Raw genomic sequence first — 20,727 nt, 5'->3', positions numbered from 1 at the left:
CTACACCAGGCTCTGTCTCAGCAAAACAAGATGGATGGCTCCTGAGGAAAGACAAACCAATATTGACTTCTGGCTGCCACACGCTCATACACATTTACTGGCATACACCTGGACACGTACGATGCAGGCACACACACAAGAATCAGTATGTAGCACCAAACAGATTACTCAATTCATTTTCATCCAGTGGATGTCCGAGGAACAATTCGGCCCTTTTGTCCTTGGCTCAGGTGCTTCAGCTTCAGCTCCTTAGCCCAGCACTCCACATTCTAAGAAAAAGTCACACCCAAACGATAAAGATATTAACTTCTACAGCGTCCCTTAAAATTTTAGAACCCAGATATCTGACTCTTTCAAACAATATCAGAATGTGAAACACTCTTTACTTACTGTACATCGCCTAACACATATCATAAGCAGTGTTGAGTTTTGCCTCCTGGAAAGTTGTTGCCTAAAGAATGAGAGAAACTAGCCTTGCAAGATCAGAAGGCAACTATGATTTTCCAGCAGGAGGGAGGGAGCAATGTGCAACAAATACTACACCTATTCATCATTGACCTGCCCTGCACATCAACACCTACATCCCCACCACATCTCCTCCCACTAAACTTTCCTTCCTATGCCTGATGGTCTTCTTTTGTTTTTAAGGTAGGCAGCTCCTTACATCTTGTCATGTTCTGTATATGTGAATAACTGGTTTTTTTTTTCTTCCCAACATCTTATCATCCTAGTATTGTCTTTTAAGCAGCAAGCAAACAGACTTAGGTCTTGGGAATATCAATCCCTCATTCTGGTACCCTAAAGAAGATAGTTAAGCCAAGGGATACTACAGAAATCAAGATATGTCTTTGCTTATCTTCTAATATAAACACAACAAAAACCCCAAATCACTACTATTGAAGATTTGGTTACTTGCTCTCTCTATTGACAAAGCAATAAAATAGTTACTTAAATTCAATGGTAACTAATACTGATCTAGTGTTTATAATTACTAAGAAACCATATGTACATATATGTATGTGTATATATATATATACGTATATATATACACACACACACACATACATACTAGCTAATTTTATGTCAACTTGATACAAGCTTGAGTAATTCAGGAAGAGAGAACTTTGAGAAAATCTTCCTACCAGACTGGTTGTTGGGCAAGCATTTTCTTGATTGATATTTGATTTGGGAGGATCCAGCTCACTGTGAGTGGTGTTATCCCTGGCCTGGTGGGCCTGGGTACTATAACAAAGCAGGTTGAGCAAGCCATGGGGGAGCAAGCCAGTAAGCAGCACCCCTCCAAGGCCTCTGCATCAGCTCCTGCCTCATGCTCCTACCCTGTTTGAGTCCCTGCCCTGGCTTCCCTCAGTGATGAGCTGTGACGGGAACTGTAAACAGAAATAAACTTCTTCATCCCCTAGTTTCTTTTGATCGTGATGTTTTTTATCACAGAAATAGAAACCATAACTAAGACACTTTATAACAGACATCCAAATATCCCATAACTAAAACACTTTATAACAGACTCATCCAAATGTCTTGACCAGAGGACAGGATCTTCATTATATTCTGTCTCTGTTCCAGTCTCCCTACCCATCTAGATTAGAAACAAAAGCTTTTTTTTTCCAAAAGGAGGGAGACACCTGATGATCGGCCCTTTCTCCTCAAAGACACACAAAGTACTAAAAACATAATCCACAACTCCTCCTAAGGGTTCCATGCATGCTTCTCAGAGATGAAAAATGATTGCAAACAGAAGATTCCAGCTCAGTCCAAACTAGGCAGAAGCCGCAGTAATGCAGAGAATCCTTGGAGATAAAAAGAGATTTCTATCCCCATCACCAAAGGCATTGTCTCACTCCATAAACCTAGAAGTAAATTTCAAAAGGTGCTGTGGCTTCTAAATTTTCTGCTTATATAGCCAGATGTCCATTGTCTTTTTAAAGAGAAGACAAAAAGGAGTAATTACAATTCCCAGATAACCCAAACCCCACATGTTGGCCAGTAGTTACTACTCTCTCACTGACCAGAGAATCCCAGCAACCAAATTACAGAGCTGCATGAAGTCGGTGTCAACTTATTTTTATCCTTGCAACAAGCCTGCCAACCTCCCAGTTCCTGCTGCCATTCATCCAGCTCTTACCTTGCTTTTCCAGCATAGACACTTATTAGGCAGAGAGGCAAAACTCTCCTGTCAAGAGAAAAGGACCTATAAACCATTCTCCAGCAAAGGGAACATGGTCTTTGAGGTTGTCATAGCACTGGGATCCCAGGTTGATTAGGTCCCTCTCAGGACTCTCTGTGCATGCCTCAGTGATAATAGCACAAATTTGTTAACTAGCTAAGAAGGCTCCACTTGTGGTTGGCAGCATCCAAAATAGAGTCCCATGATTCCCACTAGCACATCCCTTGTAACCAACAAATAACAGGAACAGCAAAGTAAAAAAGAGACACTAAAGCCATGTTGAGCAATTCATGTGTAGAGATATGTGCATGTGTACTGGGTGTCTCTCTCTATCACTACCCACCTAAGACTTTGAGAAAGGGCATCTCACCTCTTTTATAGGGCTCAGCTTGGAGAGTTAGCCACTCGTCCCTCAGGCTGTAATAGAGGGGGAAGGTCAGGCCAAGGGTCAAGTTCCTTTTCTAACAGTAAAGTGAAGAACACAACTGCCTCGTGAAACTGAGAATATTGCTGGAGATTGCTGCCCAGGGACTTCAGGCTAAAGCAGGAATTATCTGGCACTGCTAGACTCCAAAAGCATTAGCCTGGCACTGTTGGAGTCCCTGACCAAATGTGCCTGTGAATCTTTAAGAACAAGCTTCAACTTGAAATTTTGAAACAAGGAAAATTATGTGAGTGTCATTTTTTCCCATGTTAAAAGTACAGCAGCAAATGTTCTTTCTGATATTGGGGGTGGGGGTGGGGATGTTTAAAAGGCTTTTTCTTTTAAAAACCTTTCTTTTCAAGGAGTTAAAATTATTGAAGAGCTGGCTGGGCAGATGACTCAAATGGATAATGAGGATCCGAGTTCAGATCCTCAGAACCTATACAAAAGCCAGGCACCACAGCACACATGTATAATCCTAATGTTAGTCAGGCAAAGACAGAGGCAGCCCTGGGGCTTGGACCGCCAATCTAAACAAAAGAAGAAGCCACAGGATCAGCGAGAAGTCTTAAAAAAAAAAAAAAAAAAAGATGAGAAGCAACAGAGGAAGGCACTCACCAGCCATCAAGTTGGGTCGGAACCACATGCATACTTATCTGCATGCACAAATGTACATGCACACACACCATACGTACAAATGTCATGGAAGTAAACTTCCTTCCTATAAAGAATCATTTGGACACAAACCAAGTGCAGAGATGAAATCTCTGCCTTTGGAGACTGATGGTGGGTTCAAATCCCGGCTCTATCACTCTCGAGTCAGCTTCTCCATGTAAATTGACAGTGACGGATACTGTTCTAACTACAGTGTGGTAAGGATTTGAAAAATGAAAACTCACAAAAAAATGAACAATAGAAATATTTATATGCTAAACCGTGTGATGCATGTATCCAGGGCTCTGTAAACATCAGACATCACTTTTCAGTCTAGTTCCCCAAGGAACATACTTGAAAGCCATGGCAGTTGAGTTTAAATAGGTCAAGGATAAAAGAACTGAGAGACTTTTCCAGTTTACACTCACTCCTTGGACTACTGACCATCTTCATTTTAAATAAAAAGGGAAAAGAAGAAGAAGTACACAGTCGCAATACACCTTTATCAAAAGCGTGTCTGTTTATCTTTCTATTGCTCTTTGTAAGGGTTAAGGTTACTTTTTGGCGCCACCAAGTGGCCACACTTAACGGCACAGTGACACTTCCCCAGGTTTTGTTTTAACTGAAAGGATCTAGGAAGCCTTTTTAATAGACCTTTTCATACCCCTGAAAATGAGGGGAAGCACTCTGGGTTGAGCAAAACAGCGAACATTACCAGTGACTCTGTAGAAAACTGGCAAGAAGAAAGCTCTCCGTGAGGAAAAGCAAGGATGCAATGTGTACTTTTTTTTTTCCTGTTGCTTTGCTATGCTTTGCTTTGCCTTTTTTCCCCGTCTTGTGAGTCTTTTGCCTGCTTGTCTTGATTTTTGTTTCTCAGTCACTTGTTTGTTGTTGGTTTGTTCTTGTTTCTTGTGTGGTTTGGAGACAAAGAGAGAACACATTTACATGAAGTTGCATGGATGGTGGAAATTACCTGGGAGTAGTTGGAGGCGGGGAAATATGATCAAAGTACACTATTTGGAACATTTTTTAATTAAAAAATTAGAAACTTAAGGAAAATAGAAATATCAGCGAGGCCTCTGGACAGGAAGTGATCAGGGCCCAGAGCTGCCCTTGCTTCAGTGTGTGCGAAGCCCTTCACTCATTTCTAAGTTTTAAGAAATGTCAGTCAGCATGGTGACATGCTGCTATATCTATAGATCAGTGATGCACTCGACCCACATCGGAGAAGCTTCTGGGAGTAGATGGGAAGCAACACAGAGATCCATAGTAGGACAACGTGCTGACAGGCATCTTCATCAAATCTCTCTGCTCAGGTTCAGGGAGCTCTGGTGGAGAGGAAGAGGAAAGCCAGAGGTGATGGGGAATACCGAGGAGACAATGTCTTCCAACCACCACAGGACTGGTGCACATACGGACTCACGGAGACTGTGAAGCATGCAGCCGGCCTGCACAAGTCCATGCCAGTATGGGTCCCAGGGCTATAGGGGAGAAGTTGACAGAGAAGTCCCACACATAACAGGAAGTCATCTCCAATAGATCCATTTTTCCGATGGAATTTCACTTGGCTTATGAACCACACTCCAGGACAGGCCCCGGAAATGGTTGGCCAACATAAAACAAATTCAATGTGTACTTTTTTTTTTTCCTGTTGCTTTGCTTTGCTTTGCTTTGCCTTTTTTCCCCGTCTTGTGAGTCTTTTGCCTGCTTGTCTTGATTTTTGTTTCTCAGTCACTTGTTTGTTGTTGGTTTGTTCTTGTTTCTTGTGTGGTTTGGAGACAAAGAGAGAACACATTTACATGAAGTTGCATGGATGGTGGAAATTACCTGGGAGTAGTTGGAGGCGGGGAAATATGATCAAAGTACACTATTTGGAACATTTTTTAATTAAAAAATTAGAAACTTAAGGAAAATAGAAATATCAGCGAGGCCTCTGGACAGGAAGTGATCAGGGTCCTTCGGAGACTGGTGGTGGGTTGAAATCCAGAGCGTGCTTTCTGTAAGCAACTCTGTGCCTTTACACCCATACAGTCAGAAAAGCAAAGAAGAGAAACCTTCACCCCGTTTTATGAGCACTGACTGGAGGGCTGGAGCAATCTATTCACCCATCTTCTACTTCCCACTGAAGCCTCTGAAAAGTCATCTATAAAACAATAATCTTCTTAAGGCTTTTGTGTGTGTGTGTGTGTAAATCTCTTTCTACGGTTTGGTTGGCAATATGGTACATTCTGGAGAGGCCACCTTTTCCCTGATCATTTTCCTCCTTCTTCTTCTTTACATCTTTATCCCGTCAACATCAAAAAGGGACTCGTGCTAGCTGCACCATGTACATGGTGCTCTTCTTTATAAAGTCTGAGGTGGAAATTTTGACATCCTGTATTTTAAAATTCTCCTCCTATTTTTTTTTTTTTACAAGAATCAGGACCCAGGTAGAAGTTCAAATTAAACACAGTGCCTAAAAATTATTTTTAAAATGTATCAGTATACCAAAACAATGAATGTAGGATTTTAATATAATCTACTCTCATGCCAACTTATATTACTATTCAAATTGTCATAGTTTCTTTGCTCAAAGGTATATAATGGTCAAGTCTGATCGTTCAGGTCCATAATTCCAGCTGCTCAGCAGACTTCAGAGAATCAGGCCTGCTTTAGCAGCTTGGTGAGGCTCTGTTGCAGAAACAAAAGTGAACAGAAGCCTGGACGTATGTAGAGCTCAGCGGTAAAGCTCTTCCCAAGCCCGTGGATCCAGGCCCTGGGTCCGGATCCGTGGTATTGCCCTCCCCCCTCCAAAAAAAGATAAATAATGATCCTTTCAACACCATATAAGGAAAGAATCAAAGTTAATGCTGGTTAACTTCCAAACACGTTCCCCATTTACTCGATGACCATTTTAATGCTCACCGTAACCGTCTTGGTGTGTCAATTTAACAGCTTTAACAGCCACCATTAATTCAGAACAGCTTAGTCTTTCAATAATAAAATGCTTCAGTCAACTGATAAGACTTTAAACATATGGCTGATATGCGCATTTTCACTGAAATTTGGGATGCTTCCTATGTCCCAGTGTAAATAATCAGATGCTGACCGTAAGTCCAGGTGAGACCCTTCCTTTATACTACCTGGGTTGGCATGTCATTAACGGCAATAAAAACCATGTGATAAGCAAGGCGTTGGGACTCACGCCACAGGTGACACAGGAGCCAGCATTCTGCTATGTCACTTCCTAGTACCATATATATATCCCAGGTTCTCCAGGCACCCAAGTAGCATTTACTAAACACCTCCCCCCCCCCAGAATGCTTCAAGCGTGACTTATAATTCTCACAATTTCTCCAAGTAGATCCTATGACCCTAGCATCGACGATGAGAACCACCACACCATCCTGATTACATTAACTGGGGATTACTGAGCACAAACTGGCATTAGAACTCCGCTTCTGCCTTCTAGTGTGGACTGAAGATCCTCCACAAGTCCTCCAGGCTTTTACCACCATACTGAGACTGCTAAGGCTTCTGGCCTTGTGGACTGGACAGCTTTTGGGTTCTTTGCATCTCTAGGGTGAAGGCAGCAATCAGTGATTTGTCTAGACCTTGATCATGTCAGCCAATCTATTGAATCTCGCTTTATCATTCTATCACTCTGTTCTACTATAGAACACTGATCTAATACAGATCCTAATATGTCTGAGCATCTCCACCTGTGCGCAAAGGGGATTCCCCGCTGATTTTTGGCATATAGTAGATACACCTGGAGAGTACCCTGGAGAGAGAGAGAGAGAGAGAGAGAGAGAGAGAGAGAGAGAGAGAGAGAACGCTGCACTTGTGTTATCATTATTCCTGCTCTTTACAGCAAATCTAAACTCCTGACAGTTGAAAAGGATAGGAGGCTGGGGGGAGGAGTGGTTGCCAGAAAGAGGAAGCCTCATCACCATGGAAACAGCTTGCTGGATTTCCACATTGGTCTTTGAGCACCAGGTGGTTCACAAATGGCCCAGAAGCAACTCAACTTCCATCAGGAAGAGAAAGCAGCATATGTTTTATCCACTGGCCCAGCACTCCTGAAAGATCCAGAGCTCTGGATGGTACTTAAAAATTGGGGGGGGGGGGAGGCTAATTTTTCCTTTAAATGATTAACCACAGCGTGTAGCAATGATGAAAGTCTTGGATGGCCCCTCCCCCTTCCAGAGCATAGCTTATTGCTAGACAAGCATGGTTCATCAGGGTTGTTATTTCTCCACAGTTTACCGCTTGCTTCAGCAAATGGGACAAAGACACTTCGCTGGAACTAAAGCACTCCAAGATTTCATGAAATAACTTATAAGGTTTATTATTTTTTTAATCTGGAATTTCTTGCTACTTTGACTATTATCATTATTATTATTACTGGTGTGTGACAAGTTTGCGGGAGTTGGTTCTTTCATTCCACCTTTACATTGGTTCTGGGGAGCAAAGTTAGCAAGCACCTGCAGCTACTGAGACATCTTGCTGGCCCTTTGCTGAAGTTGTAATAGTGATTGTTCCAGTTAAGATCTTTTAAATGGAAAATGTCTCCTTCTAAAATTAACTGCCCTTATTCTACTGTATGGCCAATTTCAGATGGAGTTCTTTGGGGTACAGCATGTACCCCTTTTGGTGAAAACATTTCAGTTAAAATTTAAATCAGGTATCAGGTGCCCCAACTACCTCTCAGTTTCTTCTCCTGTTGCTGTGATAAATAGCGTGACAAAAGCAACTTATGAGGGAATGAGTTTATTTTAGAGCACAGTTCAGAGTTTAGTCCATTATGGCAGTGGGAGTCAGGGCAGCAGGAGTTTGAAGTGGCTGTTTACACCCACACTGGAAAGAGCAATCAGCCTGTGCTTCACCCCGTTTTCTCCATTTGCACAGTCTAGAATCCAAGGCAAATGAAAGGTCCTGCCCACAGTTATGGTGGGTCTTCCCACGTCAATTAATGCAAACTAGATAATCCTGTGCAGGCAAGCTGAATCTTATTCTATCTATCACCTTCAAAGCACCACTCATTCCGCTTGCAAATACAGGCTGCTTCCATTTCAGGGCTGCTTCATACTGCGCATGTCACTGTGAAGCAGGCTGAAATGAAGGCGCGCAAGAGCCTGGGTTATCACATCTCTTTTGTGCTGATGTTTTCCCTGGAGAAGTCTTGTCAGTGTCTGCCTTTGTTGGGCAACTTTGGTTTGGAGTAGATGGTTTGGAGTTTATGAACTTGTGAAGAACATTACCATTCTCCCCGTCACCTGATGTGTATGTGGTTGTGTAAGCTGTCAGAAGCCAGCGTTGACTGCCTTCTTCCGTTGCTCTATGCATTACATTTTGAGATGGCGTCTCTTACTTAACCTGGCGTGCAGACATTTGGATAGGCTGTCTGGAGGAGAGCTGTAGGGAGCTTTCTTTGCCTCTCCAGAGCCAGGATGACATGTATCCTCCCATAGTCCTCTGCTGGGGAGGACCCCGGGAGCTACCAGTACCCACCACAGAGTGAATCTGGGATTCTGTATCACACCACGCAAGGAATTGCTGGTGCTTCTTCCAATGTGCCTGCTTCCTTACAAAACCATCTGACCAGGCGCAAGGCTCAGCCAAGTGCTTCTGATCGGCTCAACTAAATTCACGTGCTTAAACCTAGAGACGGAACAAAAACAGCTTCATCGTAGTTTCTGCTTCGACTGTAAGAGGCAGGTCCTGCCTTACACGCCCCCTTTGATGGAATAAGCCCCTGCTAGTTGTAGTTGCTCTGAACCCACAAATCAAGCTGTGTGTGTGTGTGTGTGTGTGTGTGTGTGTGTGTGTAGACTTGGACAAAAATCCAAGATCGAAGCTCAGCTCTGCTGTGCCCTTATTTATATTGTGGGGTATGCTAAGTGTCCGTGTGCCCAGGCAAGGGGGTCATGTAAACTGATGCAAATCTCTCTGACCTTGGGCAAGTTACATAAAGTCTTACACTCATGACACATGCATGAGTTAGTCATGTGTGAGCAGGACTGGCAAGTCCAGAAGACTGGGAGAGATTGTGGAGCTAAAGGATCTAGTACAGGCTCACTGGCTCAGTAGGTTATACACACATGTGCATATCCATACATGTGTACATATACCTATGAATACACATGTAAGTAACAAACATGAATTGGGAGTGATGGAGGGGGACTGGAATGATTGAGATGCAGTGAACATGTATGAGATGCCCCCAAATAAATGAATGTTTTACACCTCAGAGCCGTCAGAGGACAGTTCAGGAAAATGCCTATCTTGACACACAGGAGACAAACACTGGAAAGAAGTGAGCCACCTGGAGATGTGCCCTCTGGACGAGGAGGAGGTTAGCAAAAGTGAGAGGTGAGTTTGACAGCGTCTGGCACGCCAGGCAGAGAACACCCGTATTTGGGAGAGAATGAGCACACAGCCAAATGGAACCGATCGATCTCCTGACAGCTTTGTTTAGGTAAAGAAAGGGATCCAGCTGCAGAGAGAGGAAGCGGGAGCTGGTTAGTGCCTCTCATGTGTAACCTCTCACGTGTATCATATCTACTGCACACTGGGGCTTCTTCAACAGTCGACATGAGCTAAAGCACTAAATCTTAATGGCCTCATGAGGCAAGTACTATCAGTGTTCCCCGTCCAGATGAGATGTCTGGGGCTGGGTAAAGCTGGTGAACTGTGGGAGGAATTCACAGCAACGGGATTCATATCCAGAATGGGTGTTTCCAGCGTTGAGCCTTTATATTTGGCTTCACCGTTTTTCTATGTGGATAACACTGAGATGCCAACAATCACAATGAGCTTGCTGCAGAGGAGCAAACAAGGGGCTTCATAAATGTACTTGATACACACAGGATCGAGGAATGAGGAGAAGAAAAGGGATAGACATGAATTTCAGTTTCTAACATAAAGATTCAAGGAGAAGAAGCCATTGAATATAAATTTTGTTTTCTCTAGGATGGCTAAAAGGATGCATTGAAGATAATTCTGTTTTCTCTAGGATAGCTAAAAATATCGTGTCATTAATACAGAACAAGAGAAGGAAAACCCAGCTCTGGGAATAAGGTGATAAGTCCCACCTGGAAACAGAGCAGATAATGAATTTGAGGAGGCAGCAGAGCAGCCACATAGAACCCCACCCTCCACCCCTGCACAGGTGTTCTAATATTCAGATCCAGAACCCCAAAAGAACCAGAGGTTCTGTCCAAATGGCAGGGTTAATGCTTGGATGATGTGGACGCTTTGGAGGTGGCAAAGTGTTTGTCTTAGAGTGACAGTAAAAATAATGTTGTGTCCTCTTCTGACTTGTGTGATAAATAAAAAATAAGATAAAATTAAAAAAAAAAATCAGTAGTGGCAAGGTATGAGACTGGCCTAGGGAAGGCAGTGTGGGCTGGCTCTGAAGACTAGCAGGAAAGATGAGGGCAGAGAAATGCTCTGGCATTGCATCTAATGATCATGGAGAAACAAAGGAGCGTCTCTTCCCTGCTTTCGGGTGGAGGAGACAGATGTGGAAGGAGTTATTTACAAAGGACTCGGCCGGGAGGTCATCAAGCCAGATGTAAGCCCAGGTCTGCCATGAGGAAGCCCACACTCTAAATATCACAGATTGCAAAAGGGTCCTTCCATACGCTTCTCTAAATTTCCTAAAAGACATCAAATACTCTGCCTGATTCTACAGTGCCCCCTGGCATGCACACCACTTTAATGCAAGAGTCAATAGGAACTGCTTGAATAGCTCCAGCTCCAGGGATACTTAATAAAACTGTTCTTTCCAAACACTGCACAGTTGAAGAAAATATAGAATCCTATGCTGGAACATCCCCAGTCCTCTGAAAATCCACAGGGGAGTTTCTTCCTAATTATTCATGGTTTGTGGTTCTAGTTCATGATTTTACACACACACACACACACACACACACACACACAAGAATGTAGAAATGCCATGACAGAAGCTCTGGATCAAGAAAACCAAGAGGCCCAGGAATCACTATGTCGGTACTTCAGTGTTTAGGACAAAGGCTACAATAATGTTCTGAGATAGCAAAGATAAACTGAATTGGTCTGCTTTTAAATATGAATGAAGTGACACTAAGTTCAATGAGAACCAGCATGGGAAGTGGGTGCAGACCAATGATCTTCTTCTTAATTATTGTATTTCTCCGCCGTCTGCCTTGACTTTCGATGTGAACAGACTTTCTGTTTAAATGTCACATAAAGAATGCTTTGTGATTACATGAATTTTCTTAGCACGTCTGTCAACTCTTTTCTCCCTCTAATTTCTTTAATATACTCTTCCTTTCTCTTTTCTTTGTGTGTGATGATGATATGTGTGTAACATGTGTATTACCAGGTATGTGCATTCCACCACACATCCATGGGGGTCACAGGACATCCTTGGGTGTTGGTCCTCAACTTCCTCCCTGTATGAGATAGAGTCTTTGTTCTATGTTATCGCACAGACCAGGCTGGCCCCCAAGCTTCTGAGGACCCCCCCCCAACTCTACCGCCCATCTCACTTTAAGAACCCTGGAATTACAGACCCATGCTCTACACTGAGCTCTACGTAGATGCTGGAGAGTTGAATTCAGATCTTCACACTTGCCTGACAAGTCCTTACCCACCAGGCCATCTTCTCAGCCCATTCTTTTCTTCTTTTTTTTTTTTTTTTCTGTTCTTTTTTATAGTGGAATCACATGGACTCACTGTATATCTCAAATAATTAAATTTCATCATTTGAATCCCATTGTTGACAAAGCTAAAGATGGAATTGAAAAAAGAAAAAAAAATCTAGACATTAAGATTGAAGAACTAAATGTCAAGCAATAAATCAGGAAAAATACCATGTCTGTAGACATTCATATTAACAATGCTATGAAGGCTGATTCTTATAATAGCAAATAAAACCTGGGACCAGAAAACCTTTTAAGCAAGAAACTTTGGCCTTTTGATACCCCCTGAGTTTCCAATTTCTATGAAAATTTGGGCCACTTTCAGACTGTAGACAAACAGTCTGCTAAATGACAAGAAGTACCTGTCTAGGCACTTCGGGAACCTCTTGGCCCTCTGTGAGAAAGACCTCATGGGAAGCAACACCTTTCATATCTGCACCAAGAGATAGAACTCTAGTGTATCAGAGACATGGCTACTAGCCACACCATGAAAGGCCACTTATTGTGATATGGAGGAATATTAACACATTTATTGTCAGTACAGATGAAGGTTTATTAAATTAAGTGGTTAATAGAAAACTAGAGAAGGAGCAATGGGCCAAGAAGAAACATCAAGCAACAACTATGATTCTAGGAGCAAGAAATAGGTGTCTACCAAAAATTAATGGGCCCATACGCAGCTTTCAAACCCATGTCAGTTCTGTAATATATACTCAAGTGCCTTCCTATGGAAAAGAGGATGCAATCTAGTGAAATGCAAAGACCTTGATTTTTTAAGGTTGTAAAAAAAAAAAAAAGGATTGCCTCAATTTTGAATCTAGCATTCATCAGTATTTCTATGCTTTGCTCAAGACAACTCAATATCCCCTCATTGAGATGACCTCATCTTGCATCCCTAGGCACACTCCCCCTCTAAGTTAGTGTTATATAATCTACCATTAACTCTCACTGCACTATAGGCACTTATCAGCCTGTCTCTACTCCTAGACTGTGAGATCCACCACGAAGTCACTTATACCCTCATTTCCCAATATATCTCACAGGAGACACCTTTACAGACCTTCCCCAACCCCTGGGAACACCACCCACTCTTCTCTCATATAGTAAGTGAAGTGGGGCTTTCTTTACTCCAAGATTTTTGTGCTCTGTACATCACAGACTATACCTTTATTTAGAAATAGGGATTTTATAGGTAAAGGGAAGATAAAATTTAAGACTATCAAACTAGGTTAGGCCAAGCACTAATGTTAATGACAGTGTTCAAATAAGAGACCCCCCCAAAGGAACAAAGACACATATAAGGAGAGAGACCTTGTGGAGACACAGGAAAAAGCTTGGAGTCATACTGCCACTCACTTAAGAAGACCAGGAGCCACCAAAATCTGAAAGAGAATAAAGATTCCCTTTAGGGCCTTTGCAAAGAACTTTTTTTTTTTTTTTGACCTTCTATCCTCCAAAACTATAGAAATACATTTCTGCTGTTTTAAGACACAGTTTCATGGTAAAGGGGAACAAACATACTTCCTTTCTCTGGAGACAAGATTCCTGTCTATCCATAGGGTTCCAGGCTATGGAAACCACCAGGCTCTCTGCTCCCCAATGCCCATGCAGCAGCCTCCAGATGTTGGGTACAGATCTAAGCCAGATTGGATATAGTCTTCTTTGGAAAGCACCAATAAAGAGAGGTTATTTTCCCATCTACTCTTCAACTTCATGCAGGCTTAAACCTCATTCAATTCTTTGCTCATAAGACATCTCAGAGATACATTTCTTCAGTTTAATGTTTTTGTTAGCATGTATTATTAGTATTGCATAATAATGGGTTTCATTGTGACATAATGTGTTTCGATCATACACACCCACACAAACACACACACACACACACACACACACACACGCACATACACACGCTCACACACACATATCTACTATTCTCTTTTGTCTTCCCTTCCTCCACTGACTCTTTCCAGCTAACCTGCTAACCTTCCTTTAACTTCAGGTCCTTTCAGTGGGTGGAGGAAGGACCTAATGAGTTTCACTGCGGTTGTTTACAGGAATCTTCTGGGTGGGATAGAACCCAGAAGCTCCTCCTCCTTCTATGTCAATAGACTGACCAATGTTGTAGAAATTTTAAATCCCAAACTGGGGTTTCTACCCTGCCTTTGACCATTTAGTTCCCAGATAAAAGACATGTACAACCGTTATATTTACAATAAATCTTAGTCGACACTAAAGCTGGGCAGATATCTAGCCTCTTTGCTATTAAAATCTGTGTCCTATTGATAACCCCCAGTTATTACTTACCATGTTTCATCTGGAGTTGGTCTTAACTCCAATTGGCCAGTCCTCAGGGCCACGTTTTTGTGAATCCTAACCTTTTTCTTTCTCCTTTTTCTTCTCTTCCTCATGGTTTTCTCTCCACCTCCCAAGCTCAGGAACCCTAAAACCTGCCTGTGTCTCTTCTGCCCAGCTATTGGCTGTTGGCATCTTTATATACAATCAGAAATAATTTTGGGGGTGAGGTCACGTAGTGTCACTTGAGTCTGCATGCAGACTCTCTCATCTCTGGGGCAACCAGGATTTGGGGTCCCACATTTAGCATTACAATGCTCAACCAAAGGTCAAACCTCAACAGACCAATCAACTGTGGTTCTCATATTGGCAATCACTGGCATAGATAGATACATTCTCAATCTTTCGGTCAGAATCCTGCTTGTCATGACTCATCATCTTTTCTTCACATTTTTCCTTATGGCCTTTATTTTTACCTGGTATAGTTTATTTGTGTATTTGTCACACTTTGTTCCCTGACCTCTCCATAACAGCAAGGACTTGTCAACCTAACACACGACTATGTTTCTAGACCCTAAAACTCTGCCTTACACAATGTTGCTTTACAGGAAGACACATGAAGCTGTGAAAGAGATACCAAGGAAAAAGATGAAGAGCATGGTTTCCTGTCAGAGTTCCAGGATCTTTTAACCTGTGGTATTTGAAAGAAAATAGTCCCCATTGGCCAATAGGGAGTGGCTCTATCAGGAGGTGTGGCCTTGTTGGAGAGGGTGTGGCCTTGTTGGAGTGGGTGTGGCTTTGTTGGAGAAGTGTGTCATTAGGGGGTGGACTTTGAAGTCTCAAGCTTAAGCTAGTTCTCTTCCTGCTGCCTTCAGATCAAGATGTAGAACTCTCAGCTCCTTCTCCAGCACTATATCTGCTGCCATCACGATAGTATACTAAACCTCTGAACTGTAAGCCAGCCTCAATTTAATGTTTTCCTTTATAAGAGTTGCTGGCTTGCCAGCGGAGTCGCCTGACACCCGCAAGGGCCCACACAGGATTCCCCACGGGATCCTAAGACCTCTGGTGAGTGGAACACAGCGCTGGCCCCAATCCAATCGCGCGGAACCTGAGACTGCAGTACATAGGGAAGCAGACTACCCAGGCCTGACCTGGGGCAAAAGCCCCTTCCGCTCCACTCGAGCCCCGGGCTTCCTTGCCAGCAGAGTTGCCTGACACCCGCAAGGGCCCACACAGGATTCCACAAGGGATCCTAAGACCTCTAGTGAGTGGAACACAACTTCTGCCAGGAGTCCGGTTCGAACACCAGATATCTGGGTACCTTCCCTGCAAGAAGAGAGCTTTCCTGCAGAGAATACTCTACCCACTGAAACTAAGGAGAGAGCTACCCTCCCAGGTCTGCTTATAGAGGCTAACAGAGTCACCTGAAGAACAAGCTCTTAACAGAGACAACTATAACAGCTAGCTTCAGAGATTACCAGATGGTGAAAGGCAAACATAAGAATCCTACTAACAGAAATCAAGACCACTCACCATCATCAGAACGCAGCACTCCCACCCCACCTAGTCCTGGGCACCCCAACACAACCGAAAATCTAGACCCAGATTTAAAAACATTTCTCATGATGATGATAGAGGACATCAAGAAGGACTTTCATAAGTCACTTAAAGAATTACAGGAGAGCACTGCTAAAGAGTTACAGGCCCTTAAAGAAAAGCAGGAAAACACAGCCAAACAGGTAGAAGTCCTTAAAGAAAAACAGGAAAACACATCCAAACAGGTAATGGAAATGAACAAAACCATACTAGAACTAAAAAGGGAAGTAGACACAGTAAAGAAAACCCAAAGCGAGGCAACGCTGGAGATAGAAACCCTAGGAAAGAGATCCGGAACCATAGATGCGAGCATCAGCAACAGAATACAAGAAATGGAAGAGAGAATCTCAGGTGCAGAAGATTCCATAGAGAACATCAACACAACAGTCAAAGAAAATACAAAATGCAAAAGGATCCTAACTCAAAACATCCAGGAAATCCAGGACACAATGAGAAGACCAAACCTACAGATAATAGGAATTGATGAGAATGAAGATTTTGAACTTAAAGGGTCAGCTAATATCTTCAACAAAATAATTGAAGAAAACTTCCCAAACATAAAGAAAGAGATGCCCATGATCATACAAGAAACCTACAGAACTCTGAATAGACTGGACCAGAAAAGAAATTCCTCCCGACACATAATAATCAGAACAACAAATGCACTAAATAAAGATAGAATATTAAAAGCAGTAAGGGAGAAAGGTCGAGTAACATATAAAGGAAGGCCTATCAGAATTACACCAGACTTTTCACCAGAGACTATGAAAGCCAGAAGAGCCTGGACAGATGTTATACAGACACTAAGAGAACACAAATGCTAGCCCAGGCTAATATACTCGGCCAAACTCTCAATTACCATAGATGGAGAAACCAAAGTATTCCACGACAAATCCAAATTCACACAATATCTTTCCACGAATCCAGCCCTTCAAAGGATAATAACAGAAAAGAAGCAATACAAGGACGGAAATCACGCCCTAGAACAAGCAAGAAAGTAATCCCTCAACAAACCAAAAAGAAGACAGCCACAAGAACAGAATGCCAACTCTAAGAACAAAAATAAAAGGGAGCAACAATTACTTTTCCTTAATATCTCTTAATATCAATGGACTCAATTCCCCAATAAAAAGACATAGACTAACAGACTGGCTACACAAACAGGACCCAACATTCTGCTGCTTACAGGAAACCCATCTCAGGGAAAAAGACAGACACTACCTCAGAGTGAAAGGCTGGAAAACAATTTTCCAAGCAAATGGTCTGAAGAAACAAGCTGGAGTAGCCATTCTAATATCGGATAAAATCGACTTCCAACCCAAAGTTATCAAAAAAAGACAAGGAGGAACACTTCATACTCATCAAAGGTAAAATCCTCCAAGAGGAACTCTCAATTCTGAATATCTATGCTCCAAATGCAAGGGCAGCCACATTCATTAAAGACACTTTAGTAAAGCTCAAAGCAAACATTACACCTCACACAATAATAGTGGGAGACTTCAACACACCACTTTCATCAATGGACAGATCGTGGAAACAGAAACTAAACAGGGACACAGTGAAACTAACAGAAGTTATGAAACAAATGGACCTGACAGATATCTACAGAACATTTTATCCTAAAACAAAAGGATATACCTTCTTCTCAGCACCTCACGGGACCTTCTCCAAAATTGACCATATAATTGGTCACAACGCAGGCCTCAACAGATACAAAAATATTGAAATTGTCCCATGTATCCTATCAGACCACCATGGCCTAAGACCGATCTTCAATAACAACATAAATAATGGAAAGCCAACATTCACATGGAAACTGAACAACACTCTTCTCAATGATACCTTGGTCAAGGAAGGAATAAAGAAAGAAATTAAAGACTTTTTAGAGTTTAATGAAAATGAAGCCACAACGTACCCAAACCTTTGGGACACAATGAAAGCATTTCTAAGAGGGAAACTCATAGCTCTGAGTGCCTCCAAGAAGAATCGGGAGAGAGCACATACTAACAGCTTGACAACACATCTAAAAGCTCTAGAAAAAAAGGAAGCAAATTAACCCAAGAGGAGTAGACGACAGGAAATAATCAAACTCAGGGGTGAAATCAACCAAGTGGAAACAAGAAGAACTATTCAAAGAATTAACCAAACGAGGAGTTGGTTCTTTGAGAAAATCAACAAGATAGATAAACCCTTAGCTAGACTCACTAAAGGGCACAGGGACAAAATCCTAATTAACAAAATCAGAAATGAAAAGGGAGACATAGCAACAGATCCTGAAGAAATCCAAAACACCATCATATCCTTCTACAAAAGGTTATACTCAACAAAACTGGAAAACCTGGATGAAATGGACAAATTTCTGGACAGATACCAGGTACCAAAGTTGAGTCAGGATCAAGTTGACCATCTAAACAGTCCCATATCACCTAAAGAAATAGAAGCAGTTATTAATAGTCTCCCAGCCAAAAAAATCCCAGGACCAGACGGGTTTAGTGCAGAGTTCTATCAGACCTTCAAAGAAGATCTAATTCCAGTTCTGCACAAACTATTTCACAAAATAGAAGTAGAAGGTACTCTACCCAACTCATTTTATGAAGCCACTATTACTCTGATACCTAAAACACAGAAAGACTCAACAAAGATAGAGAACTTCAGACCAATTTCTCTTATGAATATCGATGCAAAAATCCTCAATAAAATTCTTGCTAACCGAATCCAAGAACACATTAAAGCAATCATCCATCCTGACCAAGTATGTTTTATTCCAGGAATGCAGGGATGGTTTAATATGTGAAAATCCATCAATGTAATCCATTATATAAACAAACTCAAAGACAAAAACCACATGATCATCTCGTTAGATGCAGAAAAAGCATTTGACAAGATTCAACACCCATTCATGATAAAAGTTTTGGAAAGATCAGGAATTCAAGGCCCATACGTAAACATGATAAAAGCAATCTACAGCAAACCAGTAGCCAACATCAAAGTAAATGGAGAGAAGCTGGAAACAATCCCACTAAAATCAGGGACTAGACAAGGCTGCCCACTTTCTCCCTACCTTTTCAACATAGTACTTGAAGTATTAGCCAGAGCAATTCGACAACAAAAGGAGATCAAGGGGATACAAATTGGAAAAGAGGAAGTCAAAATATCACTTTTTGCAGATGATATGATAGGATATATAAGTGACCCTAAAAATTCTACCAGAGAACTCCTAAACTTGATAAACAGCTTCGGTGAAGTAGCTGGATATAAAATAAACTCAAACAAGTCAATGGCCTTTCTCTATACAAAGAATAAACAGGCTGAGAAAGAAATTAAGGAAACAACACCCTTCTCAATAGTCACAAATAGTATAAAATATCTTGGCGTGACTCTAACTAAGGAGGTGAAAGATCTGTAAAATAAAAACTTCAAGTCCCTGAAGAAAGAAATTAAAGAAGATCTCAGAAGATGGAAAGATCTCCCATGCTCATGGATTGGCAGGATAAACATTGTAAAAATGGCTATCTTGCCAAAAGCAATCTACAGATTCAATGCAATCCCCATCAAAATTCCAACTCAATTCTTCAACGAATTAGAAGGAGCAATTTGCAAATTCATCTGGAATAACAAAAAACCTAGGATAGCAAAAAGTCTTCTCAAGGATAAAAGAACCTCTGGTGGAATCACCATGCCTGACCTAAAGCTTTACTACAGAGCAATTGTGATAAAAACTGCATGGTACTGGTATAGAGACAGACAAGTAGACCAATGGAATAGAATTGAAGACCCAGAAATGAACCCACACACCTATGGTCACTTGATCTTCGACAAGGGAGCTAAAACCATCCAGTGGAAGAAAGACAGCATTTTCAACAATTGGTGCTGGCACAACTGGTTGTTATCATGTAGAAGAATGTGAATCGATCCATACTTATCTCCTTGTACTAAGGTCAAATCTAAGTGGATCAAGGAACTTCACATAAAACCAGAGACACTGAAACTTATAGAGGAGAAAGTGGGGAAAAGCCTTGAAGATATGGGCACAGGGGAAAAATTCCTGAACAGAACAGCAATGGCTTGTGCTGTAAGATTGAGAATTGACAAATGGGACCTAATGAAACTCCAATGTTTCTGCAAGGCAAAAGACACCGTCAATAAGACAAAAAGACCACCAACAGATTGGGAAAGGATCTTTACCTATCCTAAATCAGATAGGGGACTAATATCCAACATATATAAAGAACTCAAGAAGGTGGACTTCAGAAAATCGAATAACCCCATTAAAAAATGGGGCTCAGAACTGAACAAAGAATTCTCACCTGAGGAATACCGAATGGCAGAGAAGCACCTGAAAAAATGTTCAACATCCTTAATCATCAGGGAAATGGAAATCAAAACAACCCTGAGATTCCACCTCACACCAGTCAGAATGGCTAAGATCAAAAATTCAGGTGACAGCAGATGCTGGCGTGGATGTGGAGAAAGAGGAACACTCCTCCATTGTTGGTGGGATTGCAGGCTTGTACAACCACTCTGGAAATCAGTCTGGCGGTTCCTCAGAAAATTGGACATAGTACTATCGGAGGATCCAGCAATACCTCTCCTGGGCATATATCCAGAAGATGCCCCAACGGGTAAGAAGGACACATGCTCCACTATCTTCATAGCAGCCTTATTTATAATAGCCAGAAGCTGGAAAGAACCCAGATGCCCCTCAACAGAGGAATGGATACAGAAAATGTGGTACATCTACACAATGGAGTACTACTCAGCTATTAAAAAGAATGAATTTATGAAATTCCTAGCCAAATGGATGGACCTGGAGGGAATCATCCTGAGTGAGGTAACACATTCACAAAGGAACTCACACAATATGTACTCACTGATAAGTGGACATTAGCCCCAAACCTAGGATT

The 20,727-nt window shown here is 41.9% G+C and overlaps 1 long non-coding RNA gene across 1 annotated transcript in view; it reads right to left on the bottom strand.

Moving 5' to 3' along the window:
* Positions 1–11,933: 11,933 nt before the first annotated feature.
* Gm29571 (predicted gene 29571) overlaps positions 11,934–20,727 on the bottom strand; it is a 136,958-nt gene continuing 128,164 nt past the window's right edge. Inside the window, exon 4 of the long non-coding RNA NR_136909.1 lies at positions 11,934–13,314. This is a non-coding gene — a long non-coding RNA (predicted gene 29571). The remainder of the gene's footprint in view (positions 13,315–20,727) is intronic.

The sequence above is a fragment of the Mus musculus genome, chromosome 10 (genome assembly GCF_000001635.26).
Source record: "Mus musculus strain C57BL/6J chromosome 10, GRCm38.p6 C57BL/6J".
NCBI classification, from domain to species: domain Eukaryota; kingdom Metazoa; phylum Chordata; class Mammalia; order Rodentia; family Muridae; genus Mus; species Mus musculus.
The sequence above is the reverse complement of the archived record's forward strand: the minus strand, read 5'-3'. Positions and strand labels throughout refer to the sequence as shown.